This window comes from Aotus nancymaae, unplaced genomic scaffold (genome assembly GCF_030222135.1).
Source record: "Aotus nancymaae isolate 86718 unplaced genomic scaffold, 86718_ANA_hifiasm-v0.15.2.pri h1tg000095l, whole genome shotgun sequence".
NCBI classification, from domain to species: domain Eukaryota; kingdom Metazoa; phylum Chordata; class Mammalia; order Primates; family Aotidae; genus Aotus; species Aotus nancymaae.
This window is the reverse complement of record NW_026988510.1, coordinates 667,644-683,064: the sequence shown is the minus strand read 5'-3', so window position 1 is coordinate 683,064 and position 15,421 is coordinate 667,644. Positions and strand designations below refer to the sequence as shown.

The 15,421-nt window shown below is 47.5% G+C and overlaps 1 protein-coding gene across 5 annotated transcripts in view; it reads right to left on the bottom strand.

Moving 5' to 3' along the window:
* The window catches only part of ANKRD11 (ankyrin repeat domain containing 11), a 225,046-nt gene that overhangs the window by 135,642 nt on the left and 73,983 nt on the right, over positions 1 to 15,421 (bottom strand). For 4 of the 5 annotated variants that reach the window (XM_064369922.1, XM_064369925.1, XM_064369924.1 and 1 more), the window contains exon 2: positions 7,876 to 7,960. The gene's annotated coding sequence lies outside the window, so the exon portion shown is untranslated. Of the gene's footprint in view, positions 1 to 1,731; positions 1,918 to 7,875; positions 7,961 to 15,421 lie in introns of those variants that run through there. The other variant, XM_012466029.3, reaches the window with a different exon arrangement.

Here is a 15,421-nt window from a genome sequence, read left to right as displayed (position 1 = left end):
AAGAAAGAGGGAAGAAAGAGGGAAGAAGAAGAAGAAGAGGACCTCAGAGCCTCCCTTGAGCTGATAAGTGATCCCGTCAAGCATGACCCACAACACAGGACAAAGCCTGTGTCCAGGGCAGGGTGCCCTTCTGGAGGTAGCAGAAGGACAGCTGTGGAATACGGAAGGGGACAAGGAAAAAGAATGGGAGACAAATCAGCAGCATTAAGAACATCCAGGCCAAAGGTGGTGGCTCATGCCTGTAATCTCAGCACTTTGGGAGGCCAAGGGAGGTGAGGGGGTGGATCACGTGAGGTCAGGAGTTGACACCAGCCTGGCCAACACGGTGAAACCCGGTGTCTACTAAAAATACACAAATTAGCCGGGTGTGGTGGTGCACGCCTATAATCCCAGCTACTCAGGAGGCTGAGGCTGGAGAATCGCTTCAACTTGGAAGGCAGAAGTTGCAGTGAACTGAGATCACGTCACTGCGCTCCAGCCTGGGCAACAAGAGTGAAACTCTGTCTCAAAAATAAAAAAATAAAAATAATAATAACATGCAGATGGAAAAGAGCAACCTAAGAAGAGACACAAGATACATCAGCATCTTACAGAAAGGAATGAAACAGACTGACAGAAAAAGACTAATATTTTTATATGAGGAACATAAGGGAAAAAAGAAAATACTTAAAAAAGAAACGAAATGAAATTAACTCCTTTGTCCACAAAGTAAAACTCAGTCTTCCGTTAACTTCAAAAAGCCAAACTGATAAATTTTTAAGAGTAAACACACCTATCACAATGCGTAGACCCTCACTGCCGTCAGGTCTCAGGTACAGCTGCCACACAGTGGTACTGCCCCTGCCCTAAAGCTGGTCCCAGACTCCAACAGGAAGCTACTGCATGTGTGTGACCACTGAGCAGGAAGACAAGCCAAGACAGCTCTAAGTACTTGTGCATGATCCCTGCAAAGGCTGCACTGTTTGGCAAGCACTGGGTGCTACAGATCCAGCCAACGAACTCCCTGAGAGAGCTCACACCAATGTCGTTCACCCCAATGCCCGGTTCTCCACCCCAGAGAAGTGACAGCCCTCAGGACAAGGACGGCAATAGCACTGTGGCAGCACTTCCACGTTCACTTGAGCCTTGGGCTACCACAGACACAATGACCAGGACAAAGAGGTGTGAAGCTGGCAAAACTACCAGGTTCGATGCACAGAAAAGGCCAGCATCAGCACCCAGTTGTCTGGGCGGAGGAGCGAGAGGACGACAGGTGTGCAGGTTGTTAGAAACAGCCTGGCCTTGACCCAGAGCGTGGTGGCAAGTGGCCCTCGCCAAGCTGTGGCACACCGCAGGCCCGCTGCATCTGGCAGGAGAGTAACACCCGGTGCCCAAGCTGACGAGCGTGAGCACCGCCCCACGCACACTCAGACCCTTGGGATGAACGTGAAAGACACCCCAGCCATGCCCAGGGCTACACCAGCCCCTCCTTGTGCCCCCTGCCTCTTTCCCTAGAGTCCAGAGCTAATACAACTGCCTCCGGCCTCAGCGTGGTGGAGCAGGGTCCCAGGACTCACTCACTTCACTTCACTGATCAGCCATGGAACCCTGAAAACCCTACTTCCTAAGCTTCTTTGGAGGCCTAGATTCCTCTTGTAATAAAAATGTGGAAAATGCAATTTTCTGGGATTTTGTAGGGAAAAGAGAGAATGTAAGTGAGAAGGTGTAGCAGAGCGTGTGCCTCTCACAGACCTTAGGAGTTACAGGAAAACCCATCGACAGGCCGTTCTGGAGTGCGGTTTCCAGGAGCAGGAGGAACACAGGAAAGGTGGGAGCAAAACCAAGAAGAGCCACAGCACAGCAGAGAATTCAGAGAGGCCACCTGCCCAAAGGCCAGAGCAGCCAAGGCCGGTGAGCCCTGGGCCAGGTGCCAGGCCCCTGAAAGAGCAGAAAACAGATTTTAGGTGAGGTCCACAGTCTGAGGAAATGAAATGCGCTCACACACCTGATGACAGCTTCCCTCAGCAAATCCACCCCTGCCAGGTTACTGAACTTTGTCTAGATCCATTCTTCTGCCTCCACAGGATGCAGACCAAGTGCTGGTGTGAGACTAATTGCTAGGCTACAACCAAGCTCAAACCCCCACAGGTTCCAGCACCCCAGCCACCAACACAACTCTGTTCAAGACCCACCTATCAACAGGGGTGGGTGGAAGACGTCCCCCACCCTTAGTCCATTCTTTCTCCATGGGCAAAGCCAGGGTTTCCTGTGGGTTATCTTGTAAACGTCACAGCCCTGCCCACTATAGCACAAAAGCATACAGGTGTCAGGGAGACGAGCAAGACAGCCGGCTTCTCAGAAGAGCAGGAGAGGCTGGGTGCCAGGGCTCATGCTTATGATCACACAGCTTTGGGAGGCAGAGGAGGGAGGACTGCCTAAGGCCAGGAGTTCCAGGACAGTCTGAGTAACACGGCAAGATCCTGTCTGTACCAAAACACACACACACACAGGAAAATTGGTTGTTATGTTACCAAAAGTTTCCATTTTAACACTGAAGTTTAGAATACAGTATTACTAGGCCAAAATATCCTGGCATTTTATAGGATTTGTTTAACAAGATCTGATCACATCTAAACTGGCATCTTTGAGCTCACTTCTCAATTGCAATCCAAATTTATAACACTGTTTGCTCTTCAGCTCCAGGGAAGAATTTAAAAGAGAACCCAACCGGGTGGGTGCAGCCCTTTCAGCATCACCTGACACCTCAGGAAATCATTACCAAGCCCATCCCCAAAGGCTGTGTTTAGTCAGCCACCAGGATTCAGTATTCAGAAACTTTGTTCCCACTAACAAAACACTGGCAAGAATAAGTTTTAAACACAGTCTGACAGTACCCAGGCAATGAAGAGAATGAACAGAAAAAGACTCATGGATAGCGACGGGTGGCAGGGGGGTGCGATGGTCTCGGCCTTCAGGCCAAACTAAGACACCCTGCAGAGCTGAGGCCTTCATCAGGAACCACAGAGAGGCACAGAGGGGACACACTTGCCCTAGGCTACAAAGGCCTCCCCTGCCCTCTGCTTACTGCTCTGTCTGCCCTCCAGACACAAACAGGTCCCTAACGCAGCCGCTATCCTGCTGATGTACTGACAGCATCAGATATGAACAAGAATCCCAGTTTTATTTTTTCTGATAAACAAATCATCCATTTAGCAAAAAGTCAACAAAACCAAAAGCTTTAAAAGTGTCCTCTGATTTACAAAAAACTCACTCCTCATTTCCCTTACTTTCCCATACCCAGGCAGAGAGCCCTTTGAGCCCACGAGAAGCTCCACGGAAGCGGGTGGGGAGTGGGCACCCGTGGCCAGGGTGAGACAGAAACCACATGTGCATGAGCACGTGTTCTACACAGAGCCGTATGTACTGGGCCACAGCATAAGCAGAGCCGGACAGCTCCTGCTGCCAAAGTCAACACGTTCCGGCTGCCGGGCCTCCGCAGGCACTTTCCTCAAAGCTGCTGCGGAAGGAGGGACAGCCAGGGCAGGAGGCCCCCAGCAGCAGCACAGGGGCTTGGGTTCCACGCTGGCTGGCCATGCCTCCAGGCCAGTGCCCTCCACCACGTCCTCTCATGCGCATGCTGGGGCCACCGTGGGGCCCTAGGGACCCTTTTACTCTACTTCTCTTTCAACTTGCAGCCCTGCACCAGCGGCCAGCACTGCCTTCAGAATCCCTACACGTGATCGAGGTTAACCTCAACTGCACCTGAGAGGGGCGCAGACTGCCCTGGCTGGGCCACATGCTACACATCTCGCTGTTGGGATGGTCCATGTCTTCCTTTTTTCTTTTTCTTCTAATCCTTCTGTCACCCAGAGCTGGCGTACAGTGGTGTGATCATAGCTCACTACAACCTCTGCCTCCCAGGCCCAAGGAATCCTCCCCCCTCAGCCTCCTGAGTACCTAGGACAACAACAGGAATGTACCACCACCCCCCCGCCGGGGGCGGGGGGGGTGTCTTTTTTGTAGAGATTTTTGTGTCTTTTTGTAGAGATGGGGTCTTGCCATGTTGCCCAGGCTGATCTTGAACTCCTGACTTCAGGGGATCCTCCCACCTCAGCCTCCCAAAGTGCTGGGATTACAGGCGTGATCTCATGGTGTCCGGCCAGTTTACATTTTGAATCCCACTACTCACTATCCCTTTCACCTCAGGCAATCCTCCCACCTCAGCCTCCCAAAGTGCTGGGATTACAGGCGTGATCTCATGGTGTCCGGCCAGTTTACATTTTGAATCCCACTACTCACTATCCCTTTCACCTCAGGCAATCCTCCCACCTCAGCCTCCCAAAGTGCTGGGATTACAGGCGTGATCTCATGGTGTCCGGCCAGTTTACATTTTGAATTCCACCATTATCCCACTGTTGACATTAAGCATATCCCAAATTATTTTTCCCAATGGACAACACAAATAAATAATTAAGATCCTTATTCTACAGTGGGTAAAAAGAGACTAGAATTCTCAGCAGAACTTGAGGAATCCGACGGCCAGTCACGAAGATGCCTCCCAGAGTCTTCTGGCCATGCACCCTCACCCCCCGCCCAATCCCTCCCGCTCAGCCAGGCACTGGGGTGCTCAAGCCACACTGGACCCTCCGTCTCCTTCCTCCTCCCTTCCTCCTCTTCCCACCAAAATCTCAGCAAGTTGTAAATGGGCCTTCTGTTGGCAATGACACGTGTTTAAGACACGCAGAGCCCTTACTCCATTTGCTACAGGGAACCAATTACATTTGACAAGAAACAAGACGGATGGGAAAAGGGGACCTTGGTGTTCTTGCATCCGTAAGATTCACTTCATCAGCTTCAACTACTTTATACTAGAGAAACAATTTACAAACTAAATCTAATTGTTTCAAAGCTTCTATTTTCATGCAGCTTTGTTTCTGTAAAGTGTCATTTAATCTCTAAAGACGACTTTACAGTAGGTATGAACATGACCACTGCCCAGGGTAGGAGACCGAGGCTTGGAGAGCAGAAGGGAGGGGTCAGGGCCACAGAGCTAGCACCAGTCAGCCCAGCACACACAGGCTGCCCTGGACCCTGACCCCAACCCAGGGCAGGACCACCCAGCCCAGAATCCATCCAAGCTGGGCACCTAAGTCATGCCCAGAAGAGAGAGAAGAGCACAGCAGCACATACTGAGGAAGCAACTATGGAACTCATTTAAACTGCTCACATTCCACCTCAAGTAATCAAAGGGAAATACAGGAATGACACAAATAGCAATGAAAAATTATTAGAGAACCTGTAAAATTCTTCTTCTTTAGTTGAGACAGGGTCTCACCCTGTAGCCCAGGCTGGCGTGCAGTGGCGTGATCACAACCCACTGCAGCCTCAATCTCCTGGGCTCAAGTGATCCTTCTGTCCCCCGTCAACCTCCCCAAGTAGCTGGGATCACAGGCAGGCACCACCACGTCTGGCTTTTTTTTTTTATTTGTTGTAGAGACAGGGTCTCATCATGTTACTTACACTGTTCTCGCACTCCTGAGCTCAAGTCATCTACCCACCCCGTCCTCCCAAAGTGCTGAGATCACAGGTGGGAGCCAGTGCGCTTGGCCAGCAATTTTTTTTTTTTAAACCCTGTAGTTTTTAGAAACCCTCCAGAACAATGGAGAACAAGCCTCAGCCAGGGCCTCACATGCCCACATGGGTCACGGCGCCCAACCCCTGCTCGGGAGGTCCTCTCTGCAGAAACACTACAGTCTCCCTGGTGCCTAGAACAGACCTCATGCTAAGGACCTTCATCTTATTCAATCTAACCACCACAGACAAAAAAAAAAAGACAAAAATCAATATATTGAGTGTTTATAGTTCACAAAAGTGACAAATGGCATTAGACACATTAGATTATTACTGTGACATGGTGGAAAATGCCAACATTTCCTATGTCATCAAACCTACGCAACAGTACATCTACTGTTCTCAATCCACTACAGTGCTACACCATTAGGCCAACTGCAGGTCCCGTCGGCAGAGTCACTGATAGCTTGTTCCCCTTTAATCAGTAAAGCATGTTATTTTGTTGAATCCATCTATTACTTTTTTTAGGAGACAGAGTCTCACTCTGTAACCCAGGCTGGAGAGCAGCGCTGTGATCTTGGCTCACTGCAACCTCCACTTCCAGATTCAAGCAATTCTCCTGACTCAGCCTCCCAACTAGCTGGAATTACAGGTGTTCACCACCACGTCTGATTAATTTTTATATTTGTAATAGAGACGGAGTTTCACCATATTGGCCAGACTGGTCTCAAACTCCTGGCCTCAAGTGATCCACCCACCTTGGCCTCCCAAAGTGCTGGGATTACAGGTGTGAGCCACCTCGCCTGGCCACTAATTGTTTATTAATAATTTCATTTTTCACACTAGTAAGCAGCATTTTAGCCAGGTGTGGTGGCTTTGCACCTGTAATCCCAGCACTTTGGGAGGCTGAGGCAGGACGACTGCTTGAGGGCAGGAGTTCAAGACAGGCCTGGGCAACATAACAAGACTGTGTCTACCAAAAAAAAAAAAAAAAAAAAAAAAAATTTAAGAAAATGCAGCAATTTGCTTTTCTTTGTCATACATTAAGGTCAGCAGTATCCTTTACACAAAGAGGCACAGCTCAGACCCTGGGGTATGGGGCGCTCCCTCATCACTGCTCCCTCTTCCCATGTACCTGGCCCCTCCATGGCACCCCTTTTATCACAGCCAGACTCAGCCCACCTCCAGATCTTGAAAAACATCTCACCTGATCATGAACACCACGACTACCCAGGCTGGCTTCATTCTAACTGCAAACCATCCTCCAGATTCAGAGAAGACAATTCTAGACCTATCTTCAGGGATATCTCAGATTTCCCTTTCCTCAAACCTCATCTCCATTTCCAAGGAAATACTTCAATAATGTGAAAGACACCAGTCAGGTGTATTTCAGAGTGGCCTGATTCCACCGTGACTGAGATAAAGCATGTGCAACTCCCGGAAGAAGCTGCAGGAAAGGTTCTTTCATGTTTGCTAGGAGTAACAACACAAACCAGATCATGTATTTTTGGACTGTTCACTTTAAAACCCTCACTCACACTTGGCCAAATTATGAAGATTTAAATTATCCAAGAGTTTCCTCTCCAATTGCTGTCAGCCCACATATCAGAGAAAATAACCTGCCAGTCACCGTGCGTCTCCCGGAGGAGGGAGGACTCTGCCCTACAGCAACAAGTGTTTGGTCAGAGTCAAGGCCAAACTCTTTATGGAGACTGCTGCCCCTCCTCTCAAAAAACATGCCAGTCACTCCCAGTAGGAGGCAAGGAGTCAGGGCCAGCAACCCAGGCTCCCACTCCCTACCTGCCAACCACCACACTGGTCTCCAGCTACCAGGAAAGGCCGGAGTAGCCACCTAGAGGGCTCTGCAGCAGTGCTGTGCCCAGAAGCACAGGACAACCAGGTGAGACCACCACCGGGTTCCTAACAAGAGAAGAACAGCTCCCAGGATACAGAAGCCTCATGCAAACTGTTCTCACAACATGCACAGAGCACAGAACATACAGACAATCCGAGGAGGAAGAAAATTAAAGGAAGCTGTGAGGAAATAAACTTCTTCTATAGGCTATTAACAACCTATTTAATTTTTCAGCAGATTTCCTCTCACTGTGACACCAAGGATCGCATGTATTAATCCAAAAAAGCTCACCTGTTACCACTCTGAAAACACTCTAAGTGAAATCGAGACCAAAATTCAAAACATTTCGACAAAACTCCATCAGGTCCAAGAAAACCAACAAGGACACTCATGCGTTATTTTCATACTCATTTTTACAAACCAATGACAATAACACAAACTGATAAAGAGACAGTGCAGTGAGTACTTACCGATTCCATAGCTCAAAGTCAGTGCTGACGAGGACTGTCTCTTAAATCCAGTGGAGGTGTATCCCAGAGCAGGGCTGTAGATAATCTGAAACAAGAGAGTGAAATTCATTCATGTAAATAATAATTTCAACCTCAGCTCTTTCGTAGCTTTTGTCTCCCCCTGTTTGGTCCACACGGTTTATTCCATCTCCCTTCCTCTCCCATAACCCCCTGCTCAGCTCCTAGTCACTGTGCCATGGCCAAAACTTATCTTCATTCATCCAACAGTTTTACGTCAAAATGTAGCAATTCCAACAACTTAAAGGTAAATCCAAAGTCCAATATAAAAAAAGAGCAAATGACACTAATACAATCTTGAGAAATCACCATAAAATCAGATTTCAGAGGGCCCTAAAGCTTTTTATACACAAGAAACCAAATAAATCAAGTAACCACTGTAGTCTTGCCATATAAACAAAACATTATCAATAAGGTAAGTTTTTTAAAAGGCCATTTTTTTTTTTTGAGATGCAGTTTCGCTTTTGTATCCCAGGCTGGAGCGCAGCGGTGTGATCTCAGCTCACTGCAGCCTCAGCCTCCCGGGTTCAAGTGACTTTCCTGCCTCAACTCAACCTCAGCCTCCCAAGTAGCTGGGATTACAGGCGCCCGCCACCACGCCCAGCTAATTTTTGTGTTTTTGATAGAGACGGGGTTTCACCACGTTGGCCAAGCTGGTCTCCAGCTCCTGACCTCGGGTGATCCCCCCACCTCAGCTTCCCCAAGTGCTAGGATTACAGGCGTGAGTCACTACGCCTGGCCTTAAAAGGCTAATTTTAAGAATCGTATTAAGTTTTAGACTATACAAAATATGCAAAAAAAAAAAAAAAAAACAAAACAAGACAAAACAAAAACGTAGTTTTCATTACTACTGAGTATTTTAAAAGGAAAAGATTATACTACAGTACCATTTTTTAAAAAGCTTAATAAGGCCATTCGCAGTGACTTACACCTGTAATCCCAGCACTTTGGGAGGCTGAGGTGGGCAGATCACTTGAGGTCAGGAGTTCTAGACGATCCTGACCAACATGGTAAAATCCTGTCTCCATTAAAAATACAAAAATTAGCCAGGTATGGTGGCGCATGCCTGTAATCCCAACTACTAGAAGGCTGGGGCAGGTGAATCGCTTGAACCTGGGAAGTGAAGATTTCAGTGAACTGAGACTGCACCACTGCACTGCAGCCTGGGTGAAAGAGTAAAACTCGGTCTCAAAAATAAAAATTAAAATTAAAATGCTGAATGAAACTATATAATCTCCCTGAAGAGCTCTGGGGACTCTAAGAATAAAACAAACCAGTCTAAATGGGAAAAAAAAATCCACACCCATGTTACTTCAGTCCAATCCAAGCAGATCAGGCTCTCCTCCAACCCCAAACACATCTGTGTGCAGAACCAGGGAGCAAAGGACAGACAGGACTGAAGGCAGCTCCCCAGACAGGGCTTGCTAGTGTGGGGTTCCCTGGCTCTATGTTTAGCGGCCAAGAGAATCACGTGTTTCCTGAGAAACACTCATGACATGCGCGTTCTGCAAAGATGGAGTAAGGTTTTTCTGTCCTTAAATTCCTAGACAGGACTGTTCAAAGCTGCCATTAACCTCAAGGACCATTAAAAATAAATGTGTGCTGGGTGCGCTGGCTCACGCCTGTAATCCAAACACTTCAGGAGGCTGAGGCAGGCGGATCGCTTGAGCCCAGGAGTTGAATGAAGACCAGCCAGGGCAACACAGCGAGTCCTCATCTGTATTAAAAAAAATCAAAAAAATTAGCCAGGCATGGTGGTGTGCACCTGTGACCAGAGCTACTCATACCACTGCACTCCAGACTCAATCAGTCAATCGATCAAAATAAATGTGAATAAGCAGCTTCCAGTCACCACACAGCCTGGTTTCAGTGAAAAGCAGCAAGTATGCCACGAAGTTTTCTGTAAAACAGTTCAGGAGAGGAGGAACAACTGCAGAGGAAGTCACAAAGAAACCCCAGGATTGACCTCCGGAGTCCTGTGGGCACTCGGAAGTGCCACAAGTCTATGGATTCACATGCTCAGTGCCACTGGCATTTGGGCTCAGAGTCTGAGCATGCGACAGGGTTGATCAGCACCTGTCTTCTCCTAGATGCCAGTAGGGCCACCCAACCAAATCCTGACAACCAAAAATGTCTCCAGATGGCGTCCGCTAAAGGGCAAAACGCCCCAGTGAAAATTACTGCTTTAATCCAACTACTGTTACGCATATAGATGACACTGGGCCCAAATTAGGTAAAGTGAAACAAAGCTAAGTTATTTGTTGTCTTAGGGTCACACAGGGTATTAAAACCAAGTTGGGAAGAAAGTTCTGGTCCAAAGGTCTTTTCTTTCGGACTAAGAGAAAATATCTCAGTAACTGACCCCATTATTTCTGGGAAACAATACCAATCCAGAGCCTCTAAAATATTTGCAATAAACATGAGAAAAACTTTTTTAGGCACAGTCTTGCTCTGTTGCCCAGGCTGGAGTGCAGTGGTGCAATCTCAGCTCACTGCAGCCTCTGTGCCCTGCCGGGTTCCAGCGATTCTCCTGCCTCAGTCTCCTGGGTAGCTGGAATTACAGGCACATGCCATCACGCCTGGTTAATTTTTGCATTTTTAGTAGAGACGGGGTTTTGCCATGTTGGCCAGTCTGGTTTCAAACTCCTGACCTCAGGTGATCCGTCTGCCTTGGCCTCCCAAAGTGCTGAGATTATAGGCATGAGACACCACATTTAGCCAAGAATTTTTTTAAGAGACAGGGTCTCACTGTGTTGCCCAGGCTAAGATGCAGTGGCGCAAACACAGCTCACTGCAGCCTTGACCTCCTGGGCCCAAGGGATCCTCCCACCTCAGCCTCCTGAGTAAAGAAATATTCTAAGGTATGAAAAAAAGCTTCAATTAGAATACATGGTTTCACATCAAAACCACCACCACAACTATAAACAAGCCCTGCTGTCAAACAGAAATGCAGCAGGCTACACTTCCTACAGTCAGCTCATGTCCACAGCCACTCAGGATCGTACAGGTCTGTGGAGGCATAATGTAGACACAGATCATGGAGACATGAAGAGTCAGAGCGAGATGAGAGGACCGGGGGTCAGAGTTGTCTGGGGGTGAGGGTGGACTGGGGGTGGGTGGGTTGGCACATATGCACAACCAAAACCACAATCTAGTTAAAACAAAGGGAGACGCTTCTACCTATGGAAATGGCAACAGGACAAGATGATAATCCCAGGTGCTGAGGACATTTGCTACATGCACTCTGTGTAAGAAAAACTAGGAAATATTTTCAATGCCACTGGTGGTTCTCTCTGAATAGTGGACCAATTCAAGGTTTTAAGCTTCTGTTACTACTCCAGAGACTCTCATCAACCCTTTTCAGGGGCTAGCTGCCATATTAGGGATACAGAAAGAAAATGATTTCATATAATCAATGGGTAAAAAGTTAGTTACATAAGAATAAAGAGTTCCAAGCAAAACCTATAACCACAGAACTTTGAGAGGCCGAGGTGTAAGAATCACTTCAGCACAGAAGTTCAAGGCTGTAGTGAGTAAGGATGGCACCTCTGCACTCCACCTGGGTGAGGGAGTGAGACCCTGTCTCTTTAAGGAGAAATAAATATCCAAATGATTAAAATAACTTTTAAAACAATTTTTTTTAAAAAAGAGGATCTTAGATATTTCCCCAAAAAGAAGTGGTATTTGAGGTCCTGGACACAGCACCCACCCTGGTCTCATTGCCATACAAGGCATCCGTAGACTGAGGCATCTTACCAGACCCCACCAGCAGGTACGATTATGGGTCGGTAATGAACACGCTTTTTATTTAAAATGTCAAGTAGTACCATGGTATTTAAGCTGACCCAATCGCACCCCACTTCTTTCTGACATTCTTCCAAAGTCATCGGCTTTCCCCTCGCTCTGCTGCTTGTAGAGAGCTGCTTCACTCACTGGTCTCGACAAGCAGTCACGGCCACAAGCCCCATCCGAAACAGAATCACAGACTCCCTGGGAAGAAAGCTGGGCAGACCTGATGCTTATTTTTGGAGAAGAACAGAAGTTCCAAGATTGCTAATGTTTTTAGTACAGAGTCTCCCTTTTCTCCCCTGACAGAACCACAAGTTTTAGAAGACGCTGACTTACACAACTGTATTAATGGTTAATTCACTCTGACTTTTTTTAATCACTTTTTTCTTTCTTTATATCAAGGCACATCAATAATCACTTTTTTCAATGAGCAGACCTACAACTGCTAATCATAGTTTTCAATCTGCTAAGATGAGCAATTCTTTTTAGCCACACTGACGTAACTCCAACTGACAGAGAAGAAATGGCGAGGCCTGTGGCTGTTCCACGCCGCCTGCTCCTTCTGAAAACCAAGCACCACTCTGGTGTCATAGCTGGTATGAGCTAGTGAGCTCAGGTCCCTCAGCTCCCTCCCGTGAGCCACCTTCCCAACACCCTCAGAGCCCAGGAATCCATGTTAGCAAATACCGGTCCCTACACAGGCCTTGGGTCTCAAAACGCTGTTAGCCAGAGCACTTTTTCAATCACAACTTTATATGAACGACGATTTTCAATCGAGTTAGGCTGAGTGGGAAGGTCCACAGGGGAACTACTGACGATGGGAGTCCAGTACAGGGCCTACTACCCCCGACACCGGCTCACTAAACCAGCCCATGAACCCTGAGCTCTGAGTGGCGGTCACACCAGCCTGTCTTAGGCCTGGGTCTGTCTCTTCCCAACTTTCCACAGAACAGCAAGAGCACACAGATGGGTTTCCAGAGACCAGGGCAGAGCTGTGGCTTTTCTGATAAATATGTTTTCAGTGCCTTCAAACACATGCACAGGGAAGGCTTGAGTGAACCTGGAAGGACACCACGGTTGCTGCTGCTTTTGGGCAGAAACACCCACACTCAGCATGTGGCCACCTTTACTGTAAGTCAAAAATTGTCCAATCATCCCCATTCCAATGTTCATAGCTGTTTTATTCATATGCACCACAAAGTGGAATCAGGTCAGATGTGCTTCTATGGTTTAAGAAAATATTTTAAATGGTCCATTTTCAAGGCATGATAAATCTGAGCACTGGCAGCCAGCCTGCAGATGTAACAAACCACACAGCTCATGCACCTGGAAGGTCGCGATAAGCGATCAAGAATGTAGAGGACGGGTCAGCCCATAAAATGGAAGGAGATTTCGTTACTGAGAAATGGAAACGTAAGCAGGGAAGGGGATGGTACAACCTTGTAAGGCGGATCATGAAACTCAGGTGACGGCCGGGCATGGTGGTTCTTGCTTGTAATACCAGGACTTTGGGAGGCCGAGGTGGGTGGCTCACGAGGTCAAGAGTTAGAGACCAGCCTGGCCAAGATGCCGAAACCCCATCTGGACTAAAAATACAAAACTTAGCCGGGCAAGGTGGTGGGCACCTGTACTCCCAGCTACTTGGGAGGCTGAAGCAGGAGAATCACTTCAACCTGGGAGGCGGAGACTGCAGTGAGCCGAGATTGCACCACTGCACTCCAGCCTGGGTAACAGAGCAAGACTTTGTCTCAAAATAAATGAATAAATAAATAAATATTGTAGCCCCACAGTACTCGACCAGTGAGGACCTGGGGGAGGGCCCTGCATGCTAGCAGGTGTGTGGATGCCCCGGGAAAACCTGCCCCCAGGTGCCCAGTCCTGCAAGACCACCATCAGAAGTCTCGATTCCACTATTCTTTGTGTCTCCAAGTCCACTCTTTGGGTTTGGACGGGTGAATGTGCATTTCTCACAATGGGCAGACAGGTAAGCAAGCTGCGGTCCACCCACACTACGGTGACCACTCAGCAACAAAAAAGAGCAAACACTACGCTAAGCAAAATGGACAACTGGTCAATCGAGAAGGTCACGTTTCTATGATTCCATTTATGTGAGGCTCTTACAACAAATTTTAGAAATGGAGGACAAATTAGTAGTTCCCAGGGATTAGGGACCAGGGTGGGGAGATGGGCTGGAAGGGCAAATGTGACTAGAAAAGGGCAAACGGCAGATCCTTGTGGCTGTGACCCTCACTATTCAGTACTGCAGCACGGCGGGGACAGGAGCCCCCAGTGGTGAAACCACACGGAACTCAAATCAATCAATCTCTCTCTCTCTCTCTCTCTCTCTCTCTCTCTCTCTCTCACACACACACACACACACACACACACACACACACACACACTCTACAAGTAAACCTCAAGCAATCTAGGTAAGACTGGTGAGCAATACCGTGTTCACATCCTGGCTGTGATGTTCTATTAATACCACAGTTCTACAACGTGGTACCATTGGAAGAGAGGAAGAGACTGCCCGAAGTGTCCAAGGGGCTCTCTCAAGGATTTCTTACAACTATAACTGAATACACAAGCTCAATTTAAAAAAAACATAGAGTCCCATACTGACAATTTCATATGGTTTTATCTAGTATCAACTCACTTTATCCTCACAATAATCCCACAGAGTAGGTATCTCATCTCCCCTTTGCAGATGAGAAGTCCCAGGGGTGTGAGAAATGTAGTCAGGATCACATTTTAATTGGTGGGACCAAGACTTAAAATCAGGTTGGCTCCAGAGCACACACTCTGCACCACGATCAGTCTTAAAACTGGAAATGTGAAACATGAATATGCATCTGCTATTATTATGGCTTTAAAAATCTCCTTACAATGTAACTTCAGAGGACTTAAATGAACACTAAGGACCTCAGATCCAGCCTCGTCTCATTTTAAAAAAGGCACAACCAATTGGATTCCACTCCCACAATGGTGCCAGGAGCCCCACAATCCCAAGGCCGGCTGGTGCAGACAAGCCACCTGCTGGCTCTGGTTAGGCGACGATCCCGACCTTGGCCTCCTTCCAGTGAACACAGTGGCGCCCCTCACCCCGTGTTTTTGAGGCTGGGAGCAGAGGTGGTGAGCAGTTATTTGTTTCTTGTTTAGGTGTTTTTCTTTTAAGGATGGGGTGCTATTTGTTTCTGTTTTCCTTCATTTAAAGTTAAAGAGAGAAGGCTGGAGACAATAAAGGCAACTAAGCAAACGTAAGAACTGAGGTGAGGGGAGGGAGGAGCTAGAAGAAAACCAGGCTTCCCTCTTCAATGCAAATGTTTCTTTTTACTACAGGAAAAAACAAAGCAGGAAACAAAATTAATGTTTCTAAATAATTCTCTTTATACCATTTAGCAGAAGAAAGTGCAAAGTGGATGAATGCAGAATGAGAACAAAAGGGGATGGTTTCACACAACTGTTCTTCCCTTTCCACAATGCCTGCCCTGATAGGAATCAAACTCCTTTGCAAAAGAACAAAACCCAACTCTGGAACGCAGGAGAACCTTCAGTCCTCAGACTCCTACCAGAACCTTCCCTTCCTCACCTGATTCAGGGGAATGGCAAAAAAAATTAAAGTAAACAGATGCATGGTTAGAAGGAAACAGATGCACGGCTATCATCAAAAAAGGAAGCTACAGATCAGAAACCGGGAAAT